Source organism: Zootoca vivipara, chromosome 5 (genome assembly GCF_963506605.1).
Source record: "Zootoca vivipara chromosome 5, rZooViv1.1, whole genome shotgun sequence".
NCBI classification, from domain to species: domain Eukaryota; kingdom Metazoa; phylum Chordata; class Lepidosauria; order Squamata; family Lacertidae; genus Zootoca; species Zootoca vivipara.
This window is the reverse complement of record NC_083280.1, coordinates 85,706,755-85,725,988: the sequence shown is the minus strand read 5'-3', so window position 1 is coordinate 85,725,988 and position 19,234 is coordinate 85,706,755. Positions and strand designations below refer to the sequence as shown.

At 42.0% G+C, this 19,234-nt stretch overlaps 1 protein-coding gene across 8 annotated transcripts in view; it reads right to left on the bottom strand.

Moving 5' to 3' along the window:
- Positions 1 to 18,930, bottom strand: part of NDST2 (N-deacetylase and N-sulfotransferase 2) — a 103,540-nt gene extending 84,610 nt beyond the window's left edge. For 5 of the 8 annotated variants that reach the window (XM_060275052.1, XM_060275049.1, XM_060275054.1 and 2 more), the window contains exon 1: positions 18,733 to 18,930. The gene's annotated coding sequence lies outside the window, so the exon portion shown is untranslated. The other 3 variants (XM_035138178.2, XM_035138177.2, XM_035138179.2) reach the window with 3 other exon arrangements.
- Positions 18,931 to 19,234: the final 304 nt, after the last annotated feature.

Below are 19,234 nucleotides of genomic sequence, written 5' to 3'. Positions count from 1 at the left end.
TGGATGCTGAAACTTACATCCTGATGAATTAGTTATACGGTATGCTTTGAGGTGATTTGTGTCATTAGCTACATTGATGGAACAGATATTTCTAAGATGTGGGGAAATTTCATACAATGAAAGCACTGTGTATCATATCCGGGTGGGTAATAGCTTTTGACATGAGGGAGGTTTTCTTTGGGGGGGGGGGGACACAGATGTGTATTAAACCATTTCATCCTGGCATATGGGTTATTCTTCCTTTTAAAAAACATGGTTTCACATTGCTGCATTATGCTATACTGTATTATCTATTGTTTATTAAGTTTCTCCTGGGCCATAATAAGGATCATTCTTATGTATTTTCTTGTGAACACACAAGATCGTGTCTGTTACTTCTTACACACATAATCATTTTCAGAAGCGTTTGCTCGAATTATTAAATCTTGCTGGAAGATAATGGAATCGAGCTACAGCAAATTTCCTAAATGTTATTATCACATGTGTTGTAATTAAACAGTCTGATTCGCAATGCCTAAAAATAAAGTAAAAATGGTGCTTGTGACCCACATTTTATCCTTTGCAAACCGCTTAGAGGTTTCGTTTACAACTATGCGGTATGTAACTATTGTTAAGTAAACAGTTTTTGCAATCCACTTTTTAAGGGGGGCACAATAGTAGTACATGCTTTGTAGCCAATAAAAATTCCTTTCCAATTAGAGTTTACAGAATAAAATTGGTCAAATAAATAATGAGTTAGTGAAATGTCTTACTTTGTGATGGTGACCATCATGTTATTACTAGTAAGATCCACACAAAGAATGACATGATGGATATTATACAATTATATAAGTTTGTGAATTGAATTAAACTATTTGTGTACACTGATAACTAATTTTGCTATTAAATGGCTCATGTACCATGCAAACCTTTGAGGATAAGACCCTACTTTGTCAGATGTGTTAAGTAGTTTCCTGAATACGCATATATACATCCTGACAACAAAGGAAAGAAGAAATTATTCCCCTCCCATCCCCTTGCCAAAGGTCAGAAAGTCAAGCAATTTAAGAGAGTCAGTGGCAGACACATCACAGTACTATGTGCACCACAAGTGAACACAAAACCCAATCAGCATGGATATGACCCTTGCCAAATAGCAGCCACTGGAGCTGAATTTTTCCCAGAGTAGAAGTGATAAGTCTGTTGTTGCAAAAATATTTAAGTCTTAGGGGACATTTAAGCCTGTTATGGCATAAGCTTTCATGTCCCACTATTCACCTCTTGGATGCACTTATTTGATTATGTTTATAAACCTCATCATATAAATCCCATATCTCTACAATGAACTTGTTAAACCTAAAACCATCATTCAAATCACTGTTCAAAACTCCTATTGTTCTAGGGCCTAGGCACATTTTGCAACTGGGAATTTAATTGGCGCAGGCAGTTTCTGAGCTCTGGGTGCAGTAGTATGCCTAAGATTTCAGATTAAAATTGCACAGTGGAAGGAAAGGAGGACCTTTTTCTGACTCCTCACTTCCAGCTACTCTCTGAAGCCTGGATAAGAGACCCTCTTAAGAATATTACGGGGTGGACAGGGGAAGGACTAGACCATGCGGAAAATGAACACAATATTTTATTTCAGTAGACAGAAAGGGTGTTTTTTAGGTTCCAAGACACTGGCATATTTATATGTCAATGTTAACACCCTGAAGCAAATAGACAACCAGAACAGATTCTTTGCGACCCATGTTACAGAGTCCTACCTAGTTGTGCGACTCAACGATCTGACAGTCACACTCATGCATGAAGTGTTATCCTAAATTGGCAGGTATATACACACAACTGTAGAAAGAGAGAAAGAAAATCCAAGCAGTGAGGTCAGAGGGAAGTAAAACGCAAAAGGTACAGACTGTGACAATTACATTAAATCTGAAATGTCTGCAAAATAATTACAGTCAGTGCCAAGAATCAGATGCCAGGAATCATGAGCTAAGGGTCAGACACAGTGGAGACTCTTGTTGCCTAGGCAATGTTCCAGCCTTACATATGGAAGCCTTCATGGTTCTCCCAGGTAGGAGGAGACAACGGCTGGCCTGGTTGGGCACAGTTGCTTAACAGCCTAGAAACAACCCCGGAATATCTAGTCCAGGGCCTGCAATGCATGTCCCTTTATGAATGCCGTGAGTGCCTACAGGCCCTGTCCCTGCCTCTCTCCACCTGGCCCAGGTGGGGCCTCATAAGGGGCCTCATAAGGACTGCTGCTGTTGGTGCTGCTCAGGACTCCTGCATCTCCTCCCTCCACCCCTGGATGCCAGTCTTCCAGCCCCCCATCTGTTCCTTCTCCTTCCTCCTCTTCCATTTGGGCTTGCCAAATGTCAGATACTGATGGAGTCAAGGGGCTCATGAAATCAACTGACTAGTCAATTTTGTGAAATAATGGTCCAAAATTAATATTAATTAATCCATATTATATCAATTAATACTAATGTTAAGTGTTAATTTTATTAGGACAAGAAAAATACAATCAAATATTTGTGCTAATCACAAAAAAAGTTTTAGCAGATGGTCAACAAGGTAATTTTTACTATGCTACAAGGTTTGCCACCAAATGTTGTAAAAGCTAGGGAGCAATCTCCCCATACCTCTTCCCTTACCGACACCTTAATGAAATAAAAAAGTTAAATTGTCACCTACCATGGTCAAACGAAAGGCAATCTGTTGACTATAACTGATCAACAAATTCAGTGGCATGCCAGTTTAGGCTACTAGCATACAATGAATCAAAGATTTAGGTGAACAGTTTGCAGTTTGCAGGCAAACAGTTTGCAGGCAAACTGTTCCAAGATCCAGGCAAGAAAGTTCCAAGATCCAGACATGCAAGGGTTCAGGAGACAGAGTAACCCAGAGCCAACTCAAATCAACCTGGAAGGCAAAAACAGCAGCCGAACACAATTAAACCTTTGGAGAGACATCTAGAATCATCTGTTACAGAACCTGCCTGATTTTTCACAGCAGCCAGTTGGTCAACGATCAACACATTTGTTTCACACCTGTTGATCATTGACCAACTGGCTGCTGTGAAAAAAATCAGGCAGGTTCTATAACAGATGAATATAGAAATAATTTCCCTCCCACCCGAATATAGCTCCAGAGAGAGAAAGGTATCACATAGGTATCACAGGCTGCAGACTCACAGGGTGCTGAAGGTTAAAGTGACCCCATAATACCATGCTGCAACGGTTTCGTCATTCTTCATGTTTACAGATACTGTACTTAGCCCGCAGCCTGCCCCACCCTGCCCCCAATTTCTGTGAAGTAGGGAGCACAGAAGGTGAAATGGCAAGGGTGTGCATAGCAGAAGGGAGATTAGAAATGCTTGCTGCACAATAATTTGTCTATTATTTTTTTAGACAAATTACTACACACTTTCCTTAACATCACTAGAAATGGTACTGGGGTCAACAGAAACCCACAAGCTTACCAAACTCCATTATAAACCTGAATTATTTACGTATTTTTTTCCAGTTAGGTTAGAAACACTCCCGCGCCCATAAGAGTGACCATTTTGCACAATACTTACTAACTGGGTGTTCGGTTACTGTGACTTCATCTGCATCTGTATGTTTACAAGTTACCTGCATGTTCACCTTAGCAGGTTGCCAGACATAGGCTGTGTCTACACTAGGTCATTCATGTCTACATGGGTCACTGTTTTTGTGTGCACTTTTGCACCTATATCCACACATTAGCACTTTCAATATTATGCCTCCATAATCTATCTTGATATTTCCTATATCCATACTAGTGTGTGGGATTTGATGGGAAACATTTGTGCTGTCTGTTGTCCTCTCCCATCAGATGTTCTGGAAATCTGAGGACTTAAGTGTAGGTGTGCAGGTATCTGTTTAGCTGTGTGAGCAACTTGAAAACATTTTGGAGGTTTTGTTTTATTTTATTTTCCAAAGTGGCAGATTTGTATTAAAAAGTAGGATAATAACAATGATAATAAACAGTGCTTTTTCTCCGGGAGGACGCGGGGGTACGCATACCCCTAAACATTTTCTGAATCTCTGTACTTCTGTCCATTTACTGTATTTCTTTTTCCCAATTTGAACTATAAAATGGTGATTTTCTTGAGGCAAAATGAGAGTACCCTAAACATTTTTTTAAGAAAAAAGGCACTGATAATAAATATATATGTTCCAAAACCAGATGTCCACAAATAATCAGGTATCTGTTTACCTTTTCAGGCATGCCCACATACAGAGAGAGAGAGATCAAATTTGCAGAAAAGGTCAGAAAAAATAATTATTTTAAAATATGTGTGATGCACCAAGCCAGGGAGCCTGGGGTCCTTTGTGGGCTTACACGGAGGTATCTGCTTACCTGTGCCAGAACACCTTTCTTATTTATTTCTGAAATACAGGTTTTGTGATACATTAGATTTGCATAAAAGAACAGTAAAAAATAATAATTGTGTTCGTCACTCCAAGCCAGGCAAGGATTTGGCATGAGGCTGCAGCTTCCTTTCCCTCCTGTATCTTCTAGGGCAAATTTTAATACAGCTGTTTTGTGCAAGAACCCTTTCGCACAAATCAGCTGTTTTAAATATAAAAATACCACAAATGTGCCTTCAGCAACAACCAGTGGAAAGGGGAAGGCTGCATCCTTTCCTTTGGGTTGATGGAAAGAAAATGGAAGGAGTGGGTGTGGCAACAGACAGCATGTGGAAAAAGAAATCCAGACCACACAATGTGCTTCAGTGCATCCGCAACTGGGCAAGATGCAATTTTATATGGATTTTCTTCAGGTTCTTATCAAATTGGGAAAATCTGAATTTGGAGGAGGGTGGGTATGGGCTGCCAACTGGATGAGGAAGATGTTGTGTGGACACCACACACACACACAACACACAAGCGGCTTCAAATCCACAGTGAGCCCTTAATGGCAACTATCAGACAAAGACCTTCAACTGATCCCTTTCCTCTGTTAACAGAAATATTTGCATAGTGCATTATTTTTATTTCTTTAGGTAATTTATATATTGCTTCATGCTTCAAAGAAATCTCTAAGCAGTTTATAATATTGTAAAAATATCACCAATAAAAACTCCAAATTTCAAAGCTCAGACATCTCTAAAACAAACTAAGCCCAACAGGTCAAAGAATAGGTCAGTTAGTGGTTGAGAAGAAACTAACAACACGCTTGCAGGGCTCCAGCAGAATAGAACAATGGATAACTTTGTCACCAGTGCGCTGCTAGCCAGGGGATTATCTTAAAAACTCCACTTATGACTATTGTTGGCACATTGAAAAAACATACTAGAAATCCCCCCTGAATTCCTTGACAACAAATCCATAAGTGACAACAGCAGCATTTTTTTTGTTTTCAAGAGGATTTGACTTACCGGTATGAACCAACAAATGGAAGGACAGTGATTCTCTTTTCTTCAATGCAAAGCAATGCACCAACCTTAGACCACAATTCCAAGCCTGAGATTATTCCTTATTACATCAAAACTAAAGGTGGTCAAGACATCTGTGACCAAATGGTGATCCACATACACTTCCAAGTGTATGATGAAATAATAGCCAATGTTTGTTTTTCAAATGTAGTAAGACATTGCTTGCTTAAATGCCTATATTGTTTGGAAGCTGAACAACCCATGGTGGAGAGAATATCCCAAAAGGCAGGTCTTTGTAGTAGATTTGGGTATAGAATTCATCCAACCCTGGGTTGATTCTAGTTCACTTTCTTGGAATTTCAAGAAAGGCAGTCCGACCCGCAGCACCACAAAAAGGGTCTGGAATCAATGTGTTTCATGTTACTATTTTGTCTGCCCTACACATGCAGTTGTGAAATCTGATGATCAAACTGCATATGGTATGGTTGCAAGGCCTATGAGATCTGTGATTACCAGTATTCACAACACATGATAATTGCACATATATAATTGTTAAAATTATTACAGTATTAGAGAGAAAGAAATAAGCATAGAACTGTAGAGTTGTAAGCGACCACAAGGGTTGGTCATACATTCATTTAATTTCTATACTGCCCTATACCCGACTGTTAGCTCCAGTTCGAACTCTGATGCAGAGACCCTGGAAATAGCCTGTCCAAAAAATCGTAGGCTCGAGAGAATCTGCGAGAAGAGGGGAAAAGAAAGAAAGCGAAAGTGGGGGCTTCGTTGCTGGAGGAGGAAGGGTTGCAATCCCATCACAGGGATTTGAACCGCCGACCTTCTGATCAGCAAGCCCTAGGCTCAGTGGTTTAACCCACAGCGCCACTGGCTTCCTTAGGGTGCCTTTAATTTAAAGACTGGACTGATACAGTCAATTATTTCTATCAATGGAGGGCTAAATCAACCTGGAAATTTCAATTTATGTACACATTCTGGAACTGCTGGACATTAGCTTCAAAAGTACCAGGGTTTCAGATCAATGAAAATTACTAGCAGAGTCTGGAGTTGTTCAATAAAAAGTTGTGTTTTTTAAGGTAATTCTTTTATATTGAGATTATGAAGTCAAACATATTTATGGAAAGTGCTTTTTATAATTTTAAGATGACTAACCTATTACTCCAGAAATAGCTTTCAACCCACAAAACAGGTTCAATGGGTAACTAGTAATATTGTATGAGACAATATTTTTTCAGCTGCATGAAAACTGTGGCTAAAACTAGTTCTCCACCTAGTCCTTGGCATTCGTTTCTTAGCCTCACTGCTCCCAGAAACCTAACAAAATATTTCCTAATCTGCTCTACACTCCCCCCCCCCATCCTAAACATACATAACCTTAAGGAAAAAAGCAAATCAAAGAATATTCCCTTCAACCCCAAAGACCACCTGAATGCATAGAAGTGGCAATTGTGGCACCAAGAATTATGAGGGGAGTGCAGAGCAATCTGCTTCCTGCCACCCACAGCATTCAATTGCCCTGGCCAGTTTACTACATACTTCAAACCCAGTGCATGTAAGGGTAGATGTACCAGAAATACGTACTATAAGGGAAACTGTAAGAGCACACATTATAATTAGGTCCATGAACACATTATACCTGTATTATGCACAGCTATGTGGGAGCAAAATCACCCTCTTTGAATTAACACAATTACTGAGTGAGTACACACAATCCTAATTTTATTTTCCAGGTACTACAACATTAGGCAACACAAATAAGTACGTAGGTGGACCGCATTTAGGTTCTGCTGATATTTTCACCTGCAATTCAGATCTTTTTCCTATTGAAGAAACAACAGCTGCACTGAAAGTATGCAGGCACATTTGGGAATGGAGCCAAATCCAATACAAAGATGTCACAATGTTTGCAATAGATTAGCATTTAATATACACAAAATGATCCATGCAGAAATATTGAACAGGAACAATGTAGCATGGCAACAAAAAAAGGTTTTAGGACTAACCAAGACAGTGAACATGCCCCTTTTAATGTCATCAATCCACCATAAAGATGTCTTTAATTTTTAACACCCCAATGCAAACTTTTATTAGCTATTTCAGTCTTAGGAGAAATGCAAGGTAGTTTATAGAAGGGGAAAGAGGAAATTCTTCTTAAGATGGTACTTGCCATATGCAGTTTTTACAAGTACTTGTACTCAAAATAATAGGCTTTAAAAATGATTTACCAGGAGCACCATTCAGCTGATTAAAAACCCTTCATTTTTTTAAAATAATCAATTAAGCATTAGAGCCCTAACAACAATTTCTTTCAATATAATCAAGAGATAAGTCTAATTATTTGATAACATGCTGCTATGGAATTGAAGAACTACCTTTATATCACAAGCCATAAACAATGCAAGAATAAGGTATTCAACTAAAAGACATAGAGATCATCAGGTCAAACAAAGAGCACTTTCTGAACAGCCCTGCTAATGAGGATATTTTCATGCCGTGTCCCAATATGAGACAATTAGGACAAGAGTTAACATGCTATACTAAACCGTCTAACATTCCTGAATGAGAAGGAATGAGCTACAATGAGCCGTGAGCTCCCCCAGGGTCCTTTCTCACAGCTGAGGAAATGAAGTTTTACTTTAAAACAAGCCAATTTCAAACCATAGCTTCTGAGGCTGGCTGGCTTTAAACTAACCATAGTTTGTGTTATTCATAGTTCACAGTTTGGATCACACAGGAAACTGTGGCTAACTAAAAGCAAAAGCTTCCAATTACCTCCTCCCAGCTTTTGTGGGATTATGTGACCCTGAGGCTCACTGTAGCTACTTCCTGACATGTGTGCACCAATCCTGCACAGTCTACAAACACACAAACTAGTATATAGCTACTGACTGTCTATCAGAATATAATATGGCCTTTTCTTTTTCTTTTTTACAGTCAGCATTTGTTATAAAGTGAAATCTAAGACTGTATGGGAATAATGGGATATGCCCATAGACAACAAATTAGCCTCCACTTTTGCAGTAAGTAAGAACAGCAACCTAAATGTCATCAGAAGAGAGCAATTCTGTATGGCACAATTAGAAACAGATTCAAAGAAGCTATTCCAGAAGGCATTAACATACCATGTATATCAATGAGATGTAAATTTCTCAGACCCACCCTACTTTTGTGATTGTAATATGTTTTAACTGTTTTTAATGTTTCAGTTGAAATTGTTGTGACTTTAGCAGAAATAACAGGCTATATAAATCATCATCATCAAGGTATCTGAAGAAGTGTGCATGCACCCGAAAGCTCATACCTATGACAAACTTGGTTGGTCTCTATGGTGCTACTGGAAGGATTTTTTATTTTTATTTTGATCATCATCACAGTGAAGGTGCTAAGCAATGCTATTCCATTTTTTGAGATTTAGATGTTTACATTGTAATTTGACATTTTCTGACCATGATTCTTTAAAGAAAAAAAGCACAAATCAAATGGATAGGTGTATGACCAAATTAAATAAACCTTGGTTCTATTTGATTATATATGACTAAAGCAATAGTTTTGGAGAGAAAAAAGCAGTACCAAATTTTTGAACGATGGCTGCATATGTTAAAAGGCATTGCCTCCAATGAAAGAATAAAAGCAGAACACATTAGTTTAAGATGTATTGCCCATTTACTTCTTTATTTGTTACTTCTTTCAGCCTGCCCTTCCTGCCAAGGGAGCTCAGGACAACATATATAAAATAAGAGAATAAAACAAATTAATAATAGAATTGTAGAGTTGGAAGGTACCCCCAAGGGTCATCTAGCCAGACCCCCAGCAATACAGGAATCTCAACACATGGTCCCACACCCAATTTGAAACCGTACTGGACCCTGCTTAGCTTTGAAAATGTGCTATCAATTATTTTTAATTTCTGCACCACCAGGAGGCTGTGCTAACAGTAAAATATGTTAATTAGTAATAAAATCTATTAATGTTTAACATGTCCAACAGGTAGATTGTGATCTACTGGTAGATCACTGGACATCTGTGGTAGATCACTGGCTCCTCCCAAAGAAGCTCAGCAACTTTGGCTCCCCTAAAAAGAGCTCTACATCTTTGCCTGCCCTGAAGCCCACCAAGCAGGACTTTCCTTCCTTTAAAAAGCTCAACTTTGACCCGTACCCCCCAAAACATGGATTTCCTTCCTAAAAAAAACTCGACACCCTCAACCTGAACCCCCCAAAAGGGGGTAGATCACTGCTAGTTTTTAACTCTGTGAGTAGATCGCAGTCTCTTGGAAGATTGCCACCCCTGTAAACCATTGATTTAAAAGGGGTTGGAATCAATTTAATATAACCTATTACACTGGTTAAAGAAGGAGAGGCAACAATCCTGAGCAGCCAACCTTCCGGGGGGTGGCACCCCAGACACACCCATATATATGCAAATACATGCATACACCCATACACAGCACCAGGGTGGATAAAAATCAATGATTTTTTTTAAAAAATCAAAAAAATCGGATTTTTTTTTATTTAAATCGGATTTTTTGATTTAAATCGATTTTTTAAAATTTAAATAGGATTTTTTAAAATAAAATGCTTTTCGAGGAAAATATATTACCATCCAAAGGTTATTCCATCATGAAATAAAGATTAGTTTTTTAATTATGTAGAATAAGGTTGTATATGTTTAATTTTTGGGGTAAATAAATTCCATTAATCCATTCACAATGTCATGCTCTTCCAGAGGTTTTTGTAAGATTATTGGGCAGTTTCTCTGCCTACAAGATATTATCACAGATGCTTGGTTTACTTTTGCAGTTCTCAAAACTGAATTTGACTCAACAGAGCTCACATGCCTCTTCTTCACAGCAAAAATGTTATAACATTAACAGAGTTGAGAAAAAAAACCTTAATCCTATTGTTCTACAAACCTATGAATACAGAAACAACCCCTTCAGTGCTAAGTTTCAAGAAGTTCAGTGAATAGAATAGAAACAATATTTTTCTGATTGTTTGGAGTGGACAGTATTTAGGTTTTTCATGTGTAGGCTGGGCTGACTGTCTAAATTTCTTTAAATATATATATTTTGTTTTTGTTTAGCCAAATTAGTTAACAAGCATGGATGTTTGTTTAAGCAAATAACATATGCTGTAATGTTATTGTTTCAGTTGAATAAATCTATTTAAATAGTTATTATTAAGGTAATGATTATTTTTCTTCTTCCTAAGTACAACAGTAAAGTTGTCCAAATATGAATGATTAACCTATTAAACTGGGGATAAAAAAACTAATATGAAAAGTTATTTTGAAAATCTTCATCTACTTGCATATTAAAGTTATACCAGCAATAATTAGTCTTTATGTAGAAAACTATGATTTAAATCAAGCCTTACTGACTAGTGATTTAAATCAAATCCACCCTGCACAGCACACACAAACATTTACACCCACACACGCTCATATAGCTGAGCAGGAACCCCAGCAAAGCACCCCTCCCCCTTTTCACTGCTGCTGAGCTATTTTCCAGTCTGCCTGGCATTAAGGGTTAGAGAAGATCCACTGGGACAAGAGGCTAAACTTCCCCCTCTCATAATCCTTCCCTTAGTTTAGCAGGATGCAGCTGAACAGTGCCAAAGAATGTGCTGCCCATTTTGGAACCACTGCTTCATGGTAAGGTGGTACCTCTAGTTACGGACTCAATCCGTTCCGGGGTGCCGCACCCCGAAAAGTTCATAACTAGAGCGGTGCTTTTGCGCATGCATGAAGTGTGCAGAACGCTTCTGCGCATGCGCGCGGGGGCGAAACCCGGAAGTAAATACTTCCGGCTTTGCCACGTTCTTAACATGAAAAATGCAACCTGAAGCGGCCGTAACCGGAAGTATGACTGTATTCCAAGTGCCTTGAAGCTCCCAAGTAAGGAGGGTTACCTTGCCTTTTTCAGTCAGGGTGGGTGGGAGCAAGGAAAAGTTTGGGGAGTTGCTGCTTCAAAGCTCCCCACACATTGAGGCCAGTTCCAGCTTTCCTTGCCTGTACCTGCAGTACTAGTGGCAACATGCCTCTGAAAACCAGTGGTTGGTGATCGTGACGAGGAGAGTGGGAGAATGCTTGTATTCTGCACTGGGGCTTCCCACTGAATGCTGAAGTATGCTTTGGTCTAATTCAGCAGGATTCTTCTTATACTCTTGCAGGAAAGGCAACGGTTAAGGAAAGCCTTTGAGAACTGCTGCTTTGAGCAGTAGCTAAAGGACAAGTTGGGCATCATGCTGCAATTTTAACTAAAAGCAGTCACAGGGGCTCTGAATTTGATCAGTACAGTGGTGCTGGGGGGAGATGGATTTAAACTTTCTCCCATGCCATTTCCCCAAATTCCCATCCACCTCCAGCTGCAGTCCCCAAAAAACCCTCCATGTACCTTCTGAGTGAAGTGGCCAGACACACTTCTGATAGAAACACATTTCAGTGCATGGGCACAGCCACAAAGAGGGCACAAATCTGTGGTTTTGCAGACTTCCCAGGGTAAAAGAAAAATGCCTTCCCTACAGATTTAAGGGAATGAAGTGCTCTCAAATGGGTGGTAGGCTCTAGATCTTTAAGAGATTTAAAGATACTGTAATGAGTACATTGAACTGGGCCTGGAACAGGGCCAGGGCCAGGCCCATCCATTAGACAAAGTGACTGCCACCAACTGCCTCAGGTGGCAGGACCCACAGGGGCAGCAGATCTGGCCTTTAAAGAGGCCTCTTGGCGAATAGGAGGTGCTGCTATTCTCCTTCCACTGTTGTTCCCTCTGTATATCTTTATTCGCATCTTGTTCCTAATGTAGAACTTCACTCACATAATCTTCCCTGACTTAGGGAGGGGGCGCAAATTTTTGTGGCTCACCTCAGGTGCCAAAAAGTATTGGGCTAGCCTTCACTGGAAGCATATATTATAGATAGTCACTGCAGTTGGGTCACCAGAGAAGTCTTGATGTTCCTTGAGGCAGGCCTGAACTTGCTGAAAGGTAGCGTTCTGCACTAGGTGCAGCCTCCAAACATTATTCAATGGCATCCCCATGTGCAACTGACATTACAGGTATCAATATGTGGTGTTACCAAAGAAGGTATGACTGGGCTCAGGTCCCTGTTATAGAGGAAAGTCAACTCAGGATTGTTGTTTAGTCGTTTAGTCGTGTCCAACTTTTTGTGACCCCATGGACCATAGCACGCCAGGCACTCCTGTCTTCCACTGCCTCCCGCAGTTTGGTCAAACTCATGTTCGTAGCTTTGAGAACACTGTCCAACCATCTCGTCCTCTGTCGTCCCCTTCTCCTTGCGCCCTCCATCTTGCCCAACATCAGGGTCTTTTCCAGGGAGTCTTCTCTTCTCATGAGGTGGCCAAAGTATTGAAGCCTCAGCTTCACGATCTGTCCTTCCAGTGAGCACTCAGGGCTGATTTCCTTCAGAATACAGTAGATAGGTTTGATCTTCTTGCATTCGTTGGGACTCTCAAGTGTCTCCACCAACACCATAATTCAAAATCATCAATTCTTCGGTGATCAGCCTTCTTTATGGTCCAGCTCTCACTTCCATACATCACTACTAGGTAAACCATAGCTTTAACCAGGCATCCCCAAACTGCGGCCCTCCAGATGTTTTGGCCTACAACTCCCATGATCCCTAGCTAACAGGACCAGTGGTCGGGGAAGATGGGAATTGTAGTCCAAAACATCTGGAGGGCCAGAGTTTGGGGATGCCTGGCTTTAACTATACAGACCTTTGTCGGCAAGGTGATGTCTCTGCTTTTTAAGATGCTGTCTAGGTTTCTCATTGCTTTTCTCCCAAGAAGCAGGCGCCTTTTATTTCATGACTGCTGTTACCATCTGCAGTGATTATATACCCAAGAAAGTAAAATCTCTCACTGCCTCCATTTCATCCCTCAGGATACCATGGACAATTCAGGAGAAAGGTGTGGCACAGGAAACCCTTCTATGCAACTTATCCTTCAAGGAAAGTATAACCTTGCCCAGGCAAGCAAAAAACTACAAACCTCCAGAGCTACACTGTCCTACCAACATAACCTGTTTTGTCCCAATTAGGCTTCAATTTCATCCCTCATTGATTCCGTATCATCTTCTAGCATTCATTCCAAGACCAACTATACATCCAGAATTTAACAAGAGTGAAAAAATGTGAGTGTCATCCACATGAGGTCCCTATATGTTCACAAACAAAATAGAAATATGAAGTGAAGAGCAGTACTCTTTATCTAAAACCAGAATGACATTCACATGAACATTTTCAAGTACTTCTGAATAGCATTTCAATTTCCACTTGTTTCCCCAAATCCCCACCTGCATCTGCTCTGAAGGGTCCACCAGCTATCTGGAGTATATCTGAGAAGCACAGTGGGAGCTGAAGGAGGGAGGAAACTTTTTTTTTAATCTGTTCTACTGATGGACAGATACAGAATTTCACCCTTTCATGTTTATTCTGGAGCAGACTTGACACAACCCCCTTTTTAAAATGTGACCTTTAAAGCCATGACTTTTCACCACTGTATCTTGCAGAGATGCTTGCAGTTATAGCATGTGGCTTGTAGAAGCTATACAGTACTATGCTACTCAGCATGGCCTCAACTAATGCAAGGCTAGGAGACAAGCAAAACTCGCTCCTGTTATTGCAGACAAAAGACAGTATAATTAAATAAGAAAAGAAAGGTTGACAGTGGGGAAATAGGCAACTGATTGACTTACATGCCAACCCTAGAATCAAGTTCTTTGTTTTATATCCTTCTGTGAAGAATTTACAGCTGCCATGAACCACATCTAACAAAAGGGGATGGGGAGGGCACATCCACACAAATATTCAAATGAAAAGAAAGTTGTAATTGAAATGTGTAATATCACTATCCGCTCACTGGACGGACAGATCGTGAAGCTGAGGCTCCAATACTTTGGCCACCTCATGAGAAGAGAAGACTCCCTGGAAAAGACCCTGATGTTGGGAAAGATTGAAGGCACTAGGAGAAGGGGACGACAGAGGACGAGATGGTTGGACAGTGTTCTCGAATCTAAGAACATGAGTTTGACCAAACTGCGGGAGGCAGTGGAAGACAGGAGTGCCTGGCGTGCTATGGTCCAGGGGGTCACGAAGTGTCAGACACGACTGAACGACTAAACAACAACAATATCACCATACAAGCATTTGTTCTGAATTCCTTCAAGTCTCCCCTGTTATGACACATGCTTAGGAAATGCAGTAACCAAACAATTTTAAATACAGTAATATAAATTCAAATCAAAGCACTTCCATCTAAGCTACAATGTTGATGTTATTTCCTACAACGAGAGACTATATTTAAAGTGTAGAACTAAAAGCAACATAAAGGTAAAGGGACCCCTGACCATTAGGTCCAGTTGTGACCGCCTCTGGGGTTGCGGTACTCATCTCGCGTTATTGGCCGAGGGAGCCGGCGTACAGCTTCCAGGTCATGTGGCCAGCATGACAAAGCCGCTTCTGGCGAACCAGAGCAGCACACGGAAATGCCGTTTACCTTCCCGCTGTAGCGGTACCTATTTATCTACTTGCACTTTGACGTGCTTTCGAACTGCTAGGTTGGCAGGAGCTGGGACCGAGCAACGGGAGCTCACCCTGTCGCAGGGATTTGAACCACCGCTAGGCTCAGTGGTTTAACCCACAGCGCCACCTGCGTCCCCCCAAAAAAGCAACATAGAAAAGCAATAAAAAGCACCTGATGAAAGGAAACAGCAGCAAATCAGAGCTCATTAGTTGCTGAAAACATAGGCTGGTAAAAATATATCAGCAAAACTCAAAAGGGGCAAGGGAGAGATGAGACAAATATTGTATATATGCATAGCATCCTTTTTTTTTTAAAATGAATCCCCAGAGACAAATTATCCCAGTCCTCCCGGAGGGTGGAGAAGAGAACAAACTTTAGCTCATTAGTTCACAACTTGGTAACATTTTCTTTTAGAATCTATTCTGGTTTTGCTGGTTATTCTAGTTATGCTCCCTATCCCAAGTCCTGGGGCAAGCTAGAAGTTCAAATAATAATCAAGAACCATTACCTTATCCCAAGCCTAATGGCACCCAACACATTCCTTTGGAACCACAACTCCCAAGATTGTACTAATGGGGCATCAGGGTTTTTTATTTTAAAAAAAACCCTCAAGGAGAACAGAAGATGGAAAGCACTCCCTCATCTTACCTATGAAAAAACTTAAAAGAGCATGTGCCTATCTCCACAAATGGCTGGGCCAGAAGAGATGGAAAACTCACTCCAAGTCTCATGAAATCATAGCAAGCGATTATAATGCTTACTCTGTGGCAGTGATGAAGGTGAAAAAGCACTTATTCTTTGCTACCATTGTGTCCTCAAAGTGCTGGGTAGGGGGGGGGGGTAGCATACAGAACAGGCTCTATGTTCCTTTACCTGGTTTGCTCCTTCTCCCACAACCAACCCTCCTCGTACACAGAACAACTGCAATTGGGGCTCTTCCTGCTCTCCCCTGCAAGCCAAGACTAACACAGTTGTCAGTCAGAGCAGCAGGGCCAGGCTTTTTCGTGCCAGCAGTGTAAAGCTGGTGTTCTCAGGCAAGAAAAAAAAGATAGGGAGACCGACAGCGAGCAAAGCAGGACTGAGTAAACAGTTCAGTTGTGGTTACAACAACTGAATCCAGTCCAATAAGCCACTACACACACACGTAACAGTTGTAGCTATATAGGTCTGGAAATTATTATCATAACTGAACTCCATCAGCTGCACTGGCTTTTGGGTCATTTGTGGACTCAGTTCAAAGTGCTGTGTTGATCTTTAAACCCATTTACAGCTTGGGACCAGGGTACCTGAAGGATCATCTATCTCCACGTGTGGTTGTCCTCCTTCAATGGAGACGCTACTCCAGGTTCCCACCTCATCTGAGGAGATGGGTAGCTACCAGGGATAGGGTCTTCTTGTGGCAACAACTTGGATGCTGTTCCCAGGAAGGCTGCCCCCATCCTTACTTCAATGTAATTATTGCACCAGCCAAAGAATTCCCCCCCCAAAAACCTTTAATTTAATCAAGTTTTATTTCAGATTGTACTACTTTACAGATGTTGAGTTGATGCTTCCAGAGGTGTGTTTAATGTTTTTATTTTGCTTTTGATTTCTGTGTTGCAATCCCCCCCTGGGAATTATTTTAAATGTGGAGTAGGAATTCCTATATTAAATAAGTACAGCTGCATTCCAATTCCACTAACCCCATTAGAATTCAATAGGACTTCTGAGTAGACGTGGTTAGGATTGCATTGTAAGGAAGTAAAATGTCTAATCTAAAACATTTATGAAAATATCAAACAACCTCATATAGAGTCAGACCACTGGTTAATCTAGGCCAGGCCTGTACAGCACACCCAAACTGGCAGCAACCCTTTAAAGTCTTTACAAGGCCTATTGCAAAGACATCCTTTCGAAGCATGTGTTCCACCAATGAGCAATATCTCCTCTCTTGCACTCTCTCTAATCTCATACATGTTTCTTTTTCTCAGTAACCTCACGCACCCACTGAAACCCAATCAGATTCCCTACACACCTGATTGTTGTTTTCTCTCAGTTCTCTTACCTGGTGCTCAACACACCTAAAATATTTGAGGGAGTGCCTCTCCCTATATGTGCATGTCCAATAACAGGCCGTCCTCCAGCGGGTCCAGTGTTGCTGGAAAAAACAGCACGGGGTATAGCGCAGGGAGGGCACCCAGGAGGGACACCCCACCCCTGTGGGAAGCCGAGGGGCTTGCTACGCCACTGCCTAAGGTCACCCAGTGAGTTTATGGCAAGAGACTCTTTTTAATTGCAACTGAGTCTGCTCGCCAATATTAACTGCACTATAAATGATAAATAATATGTGATCAATCTGAGTCTAGGGAAAAAAAGAATATCCCTTTTTAACATAACTCAGCTATAAAGCTTGCCTGGATTCTCAGTGCCAGATTTAGGGCAGTGCGGGAGGTTCTCTTGAACAGTTGCTGAGCCAAGGGGGTGCATAATAATAATAATAATAATAATAATAATAATAATAATAATAATAATAATACAGTGGTACCTTGAGTTACAAACGCTTCAGGTTACAAACTCCGCTAACCTGGAAGCGTTACCTCGAGTTGAGAACTTTGCCCCAGGATGAGAACAGAAATCGTGTGCTGGTGGTGCAGCGGCAGCAAGAGGCCCCATTAGCAAAAGCACGCCTCTAGTTAAGAATAGTTTCAGGTTAAGAAGAGACCTCTGGAACGAATTAGGTTGGTAACTAGAAGTACCACTGTAATAAACCCAGTGCTTTTTTTCCAGAAAAAGAGGTGCTGGAACTCACCTTCTTCTCTGATAATGGCAACGGCGCCCACCTGAGAGGTGCGGGAAGTGAGTTCCGGTGACTTCCGGCTGGAAAAAAGCCCCAAATAAACCTATATTGATACAGGTACCTACTGAATGTTTAAGATATTTTTGGAGGGTGGGCAATTTTGTACTTGCTCCAGGAGCCATATTACCCAAATATGAGTATTCCTCCTCACAACAAGCCTGTGAAAGGACACTTTTATCTGACTGCTGTACATCCAATGAACCTGAATTGGGATTTGCTTCTTTTACCGTATATATCCCCCCTTTTTGGTGAGGGTTCTGTACTCCAACCTGTTGTGGGTTACTGTGGGTATTGTTTATTTTCCCCTCTCTATCGGATTCGTTTGTAACTGAGAATCAATTAAATCCGCTCTCTCTTTATATAGAAGGTGCCCCTTTGCTCAAGATACAAAGTCCTAAGCAGCTTGAGACCAAGACGCCTAAAAGCTAAAAAGATAACCTATTGAGCTGTCCCAATTCCCCAGTGCTGTCCATAGACTTGGGCTGAAGCCCAACGAGTCTGGCTGCCTATATATCTATAATAAAATAATAATAAAAATAAATAATAAAAATAAATAATAAAAAAACAAGCTTGCAAGGTAGCTTAGGCTAAGCCACCGAGGCTCCCCACAAGGTCACCCCGTCAGCTTTGGGTCTGAGCAGGGGATTTGAACCCGACTCTCTTTCCCCCTCCCGACATTGGAAGCCGATACGCCAAGCCGACCCGAGAGGGGCCACGGGGGCAAAAACACGGGCGCAGGGGGAGAACGTGAGAACCGCCAACCCGGGCGCCCGGCGAAACCATTCCGTCGCGTTTACCCTCACCGAGCCGGTGGTGCTGCGCCGGCCGCGCGGACTCCTTCCCTTCTCGCGGCCTCCTCAGCAACCCACGCTCGCTCGGCTCCCCCTCAGCGCTTAACACAAATCCCGGCTGGTATTAATTGCGCCGGCCCCGCCGCCGCTCCCCTCACCTGCGGCCGCGGTGGAGAAGACGACGACACCGGGCAGCAGCAGCTGGAGCCGCCGGAGCTGCCCGCCCGCACGCTCGCCGGCCTCGCTAGGTTCGGCCCACGGGCCGGGCCGCTTCGGGCCGCTGCTCGGGTCCCTCAGGCCGCGCGCCGAGACCGCGGCTGCCGCTGCGCTCCGCCGCCATCTTCCACTCGGGCGGGTGGGAGGGAACAAGGCAGGTCAGGCCGCGGAGGAGGAGGAGACGGCGGAGACCCCCGCCCGCTCGCCCGCCTTCCCGGTCCCGCCTCCGCTCGGAAGCCGCCGCGAAGGGGAGAGGAATCCCCATCCGACGGCCTGGCGGCTCAAGCGGGAAGCCGGCGGAGGGAGATAGTGCCTCCTCACCCTCCACAGAGCCTCGTCAGGAATATTTTATATATATATATATAGAAAAGGGAGTTGTGAAAAGGCATCGACTCCCCGCCCCCCAAAAAGCTTTTTTCTTTCTTTTTTGGGGGTATTACTATC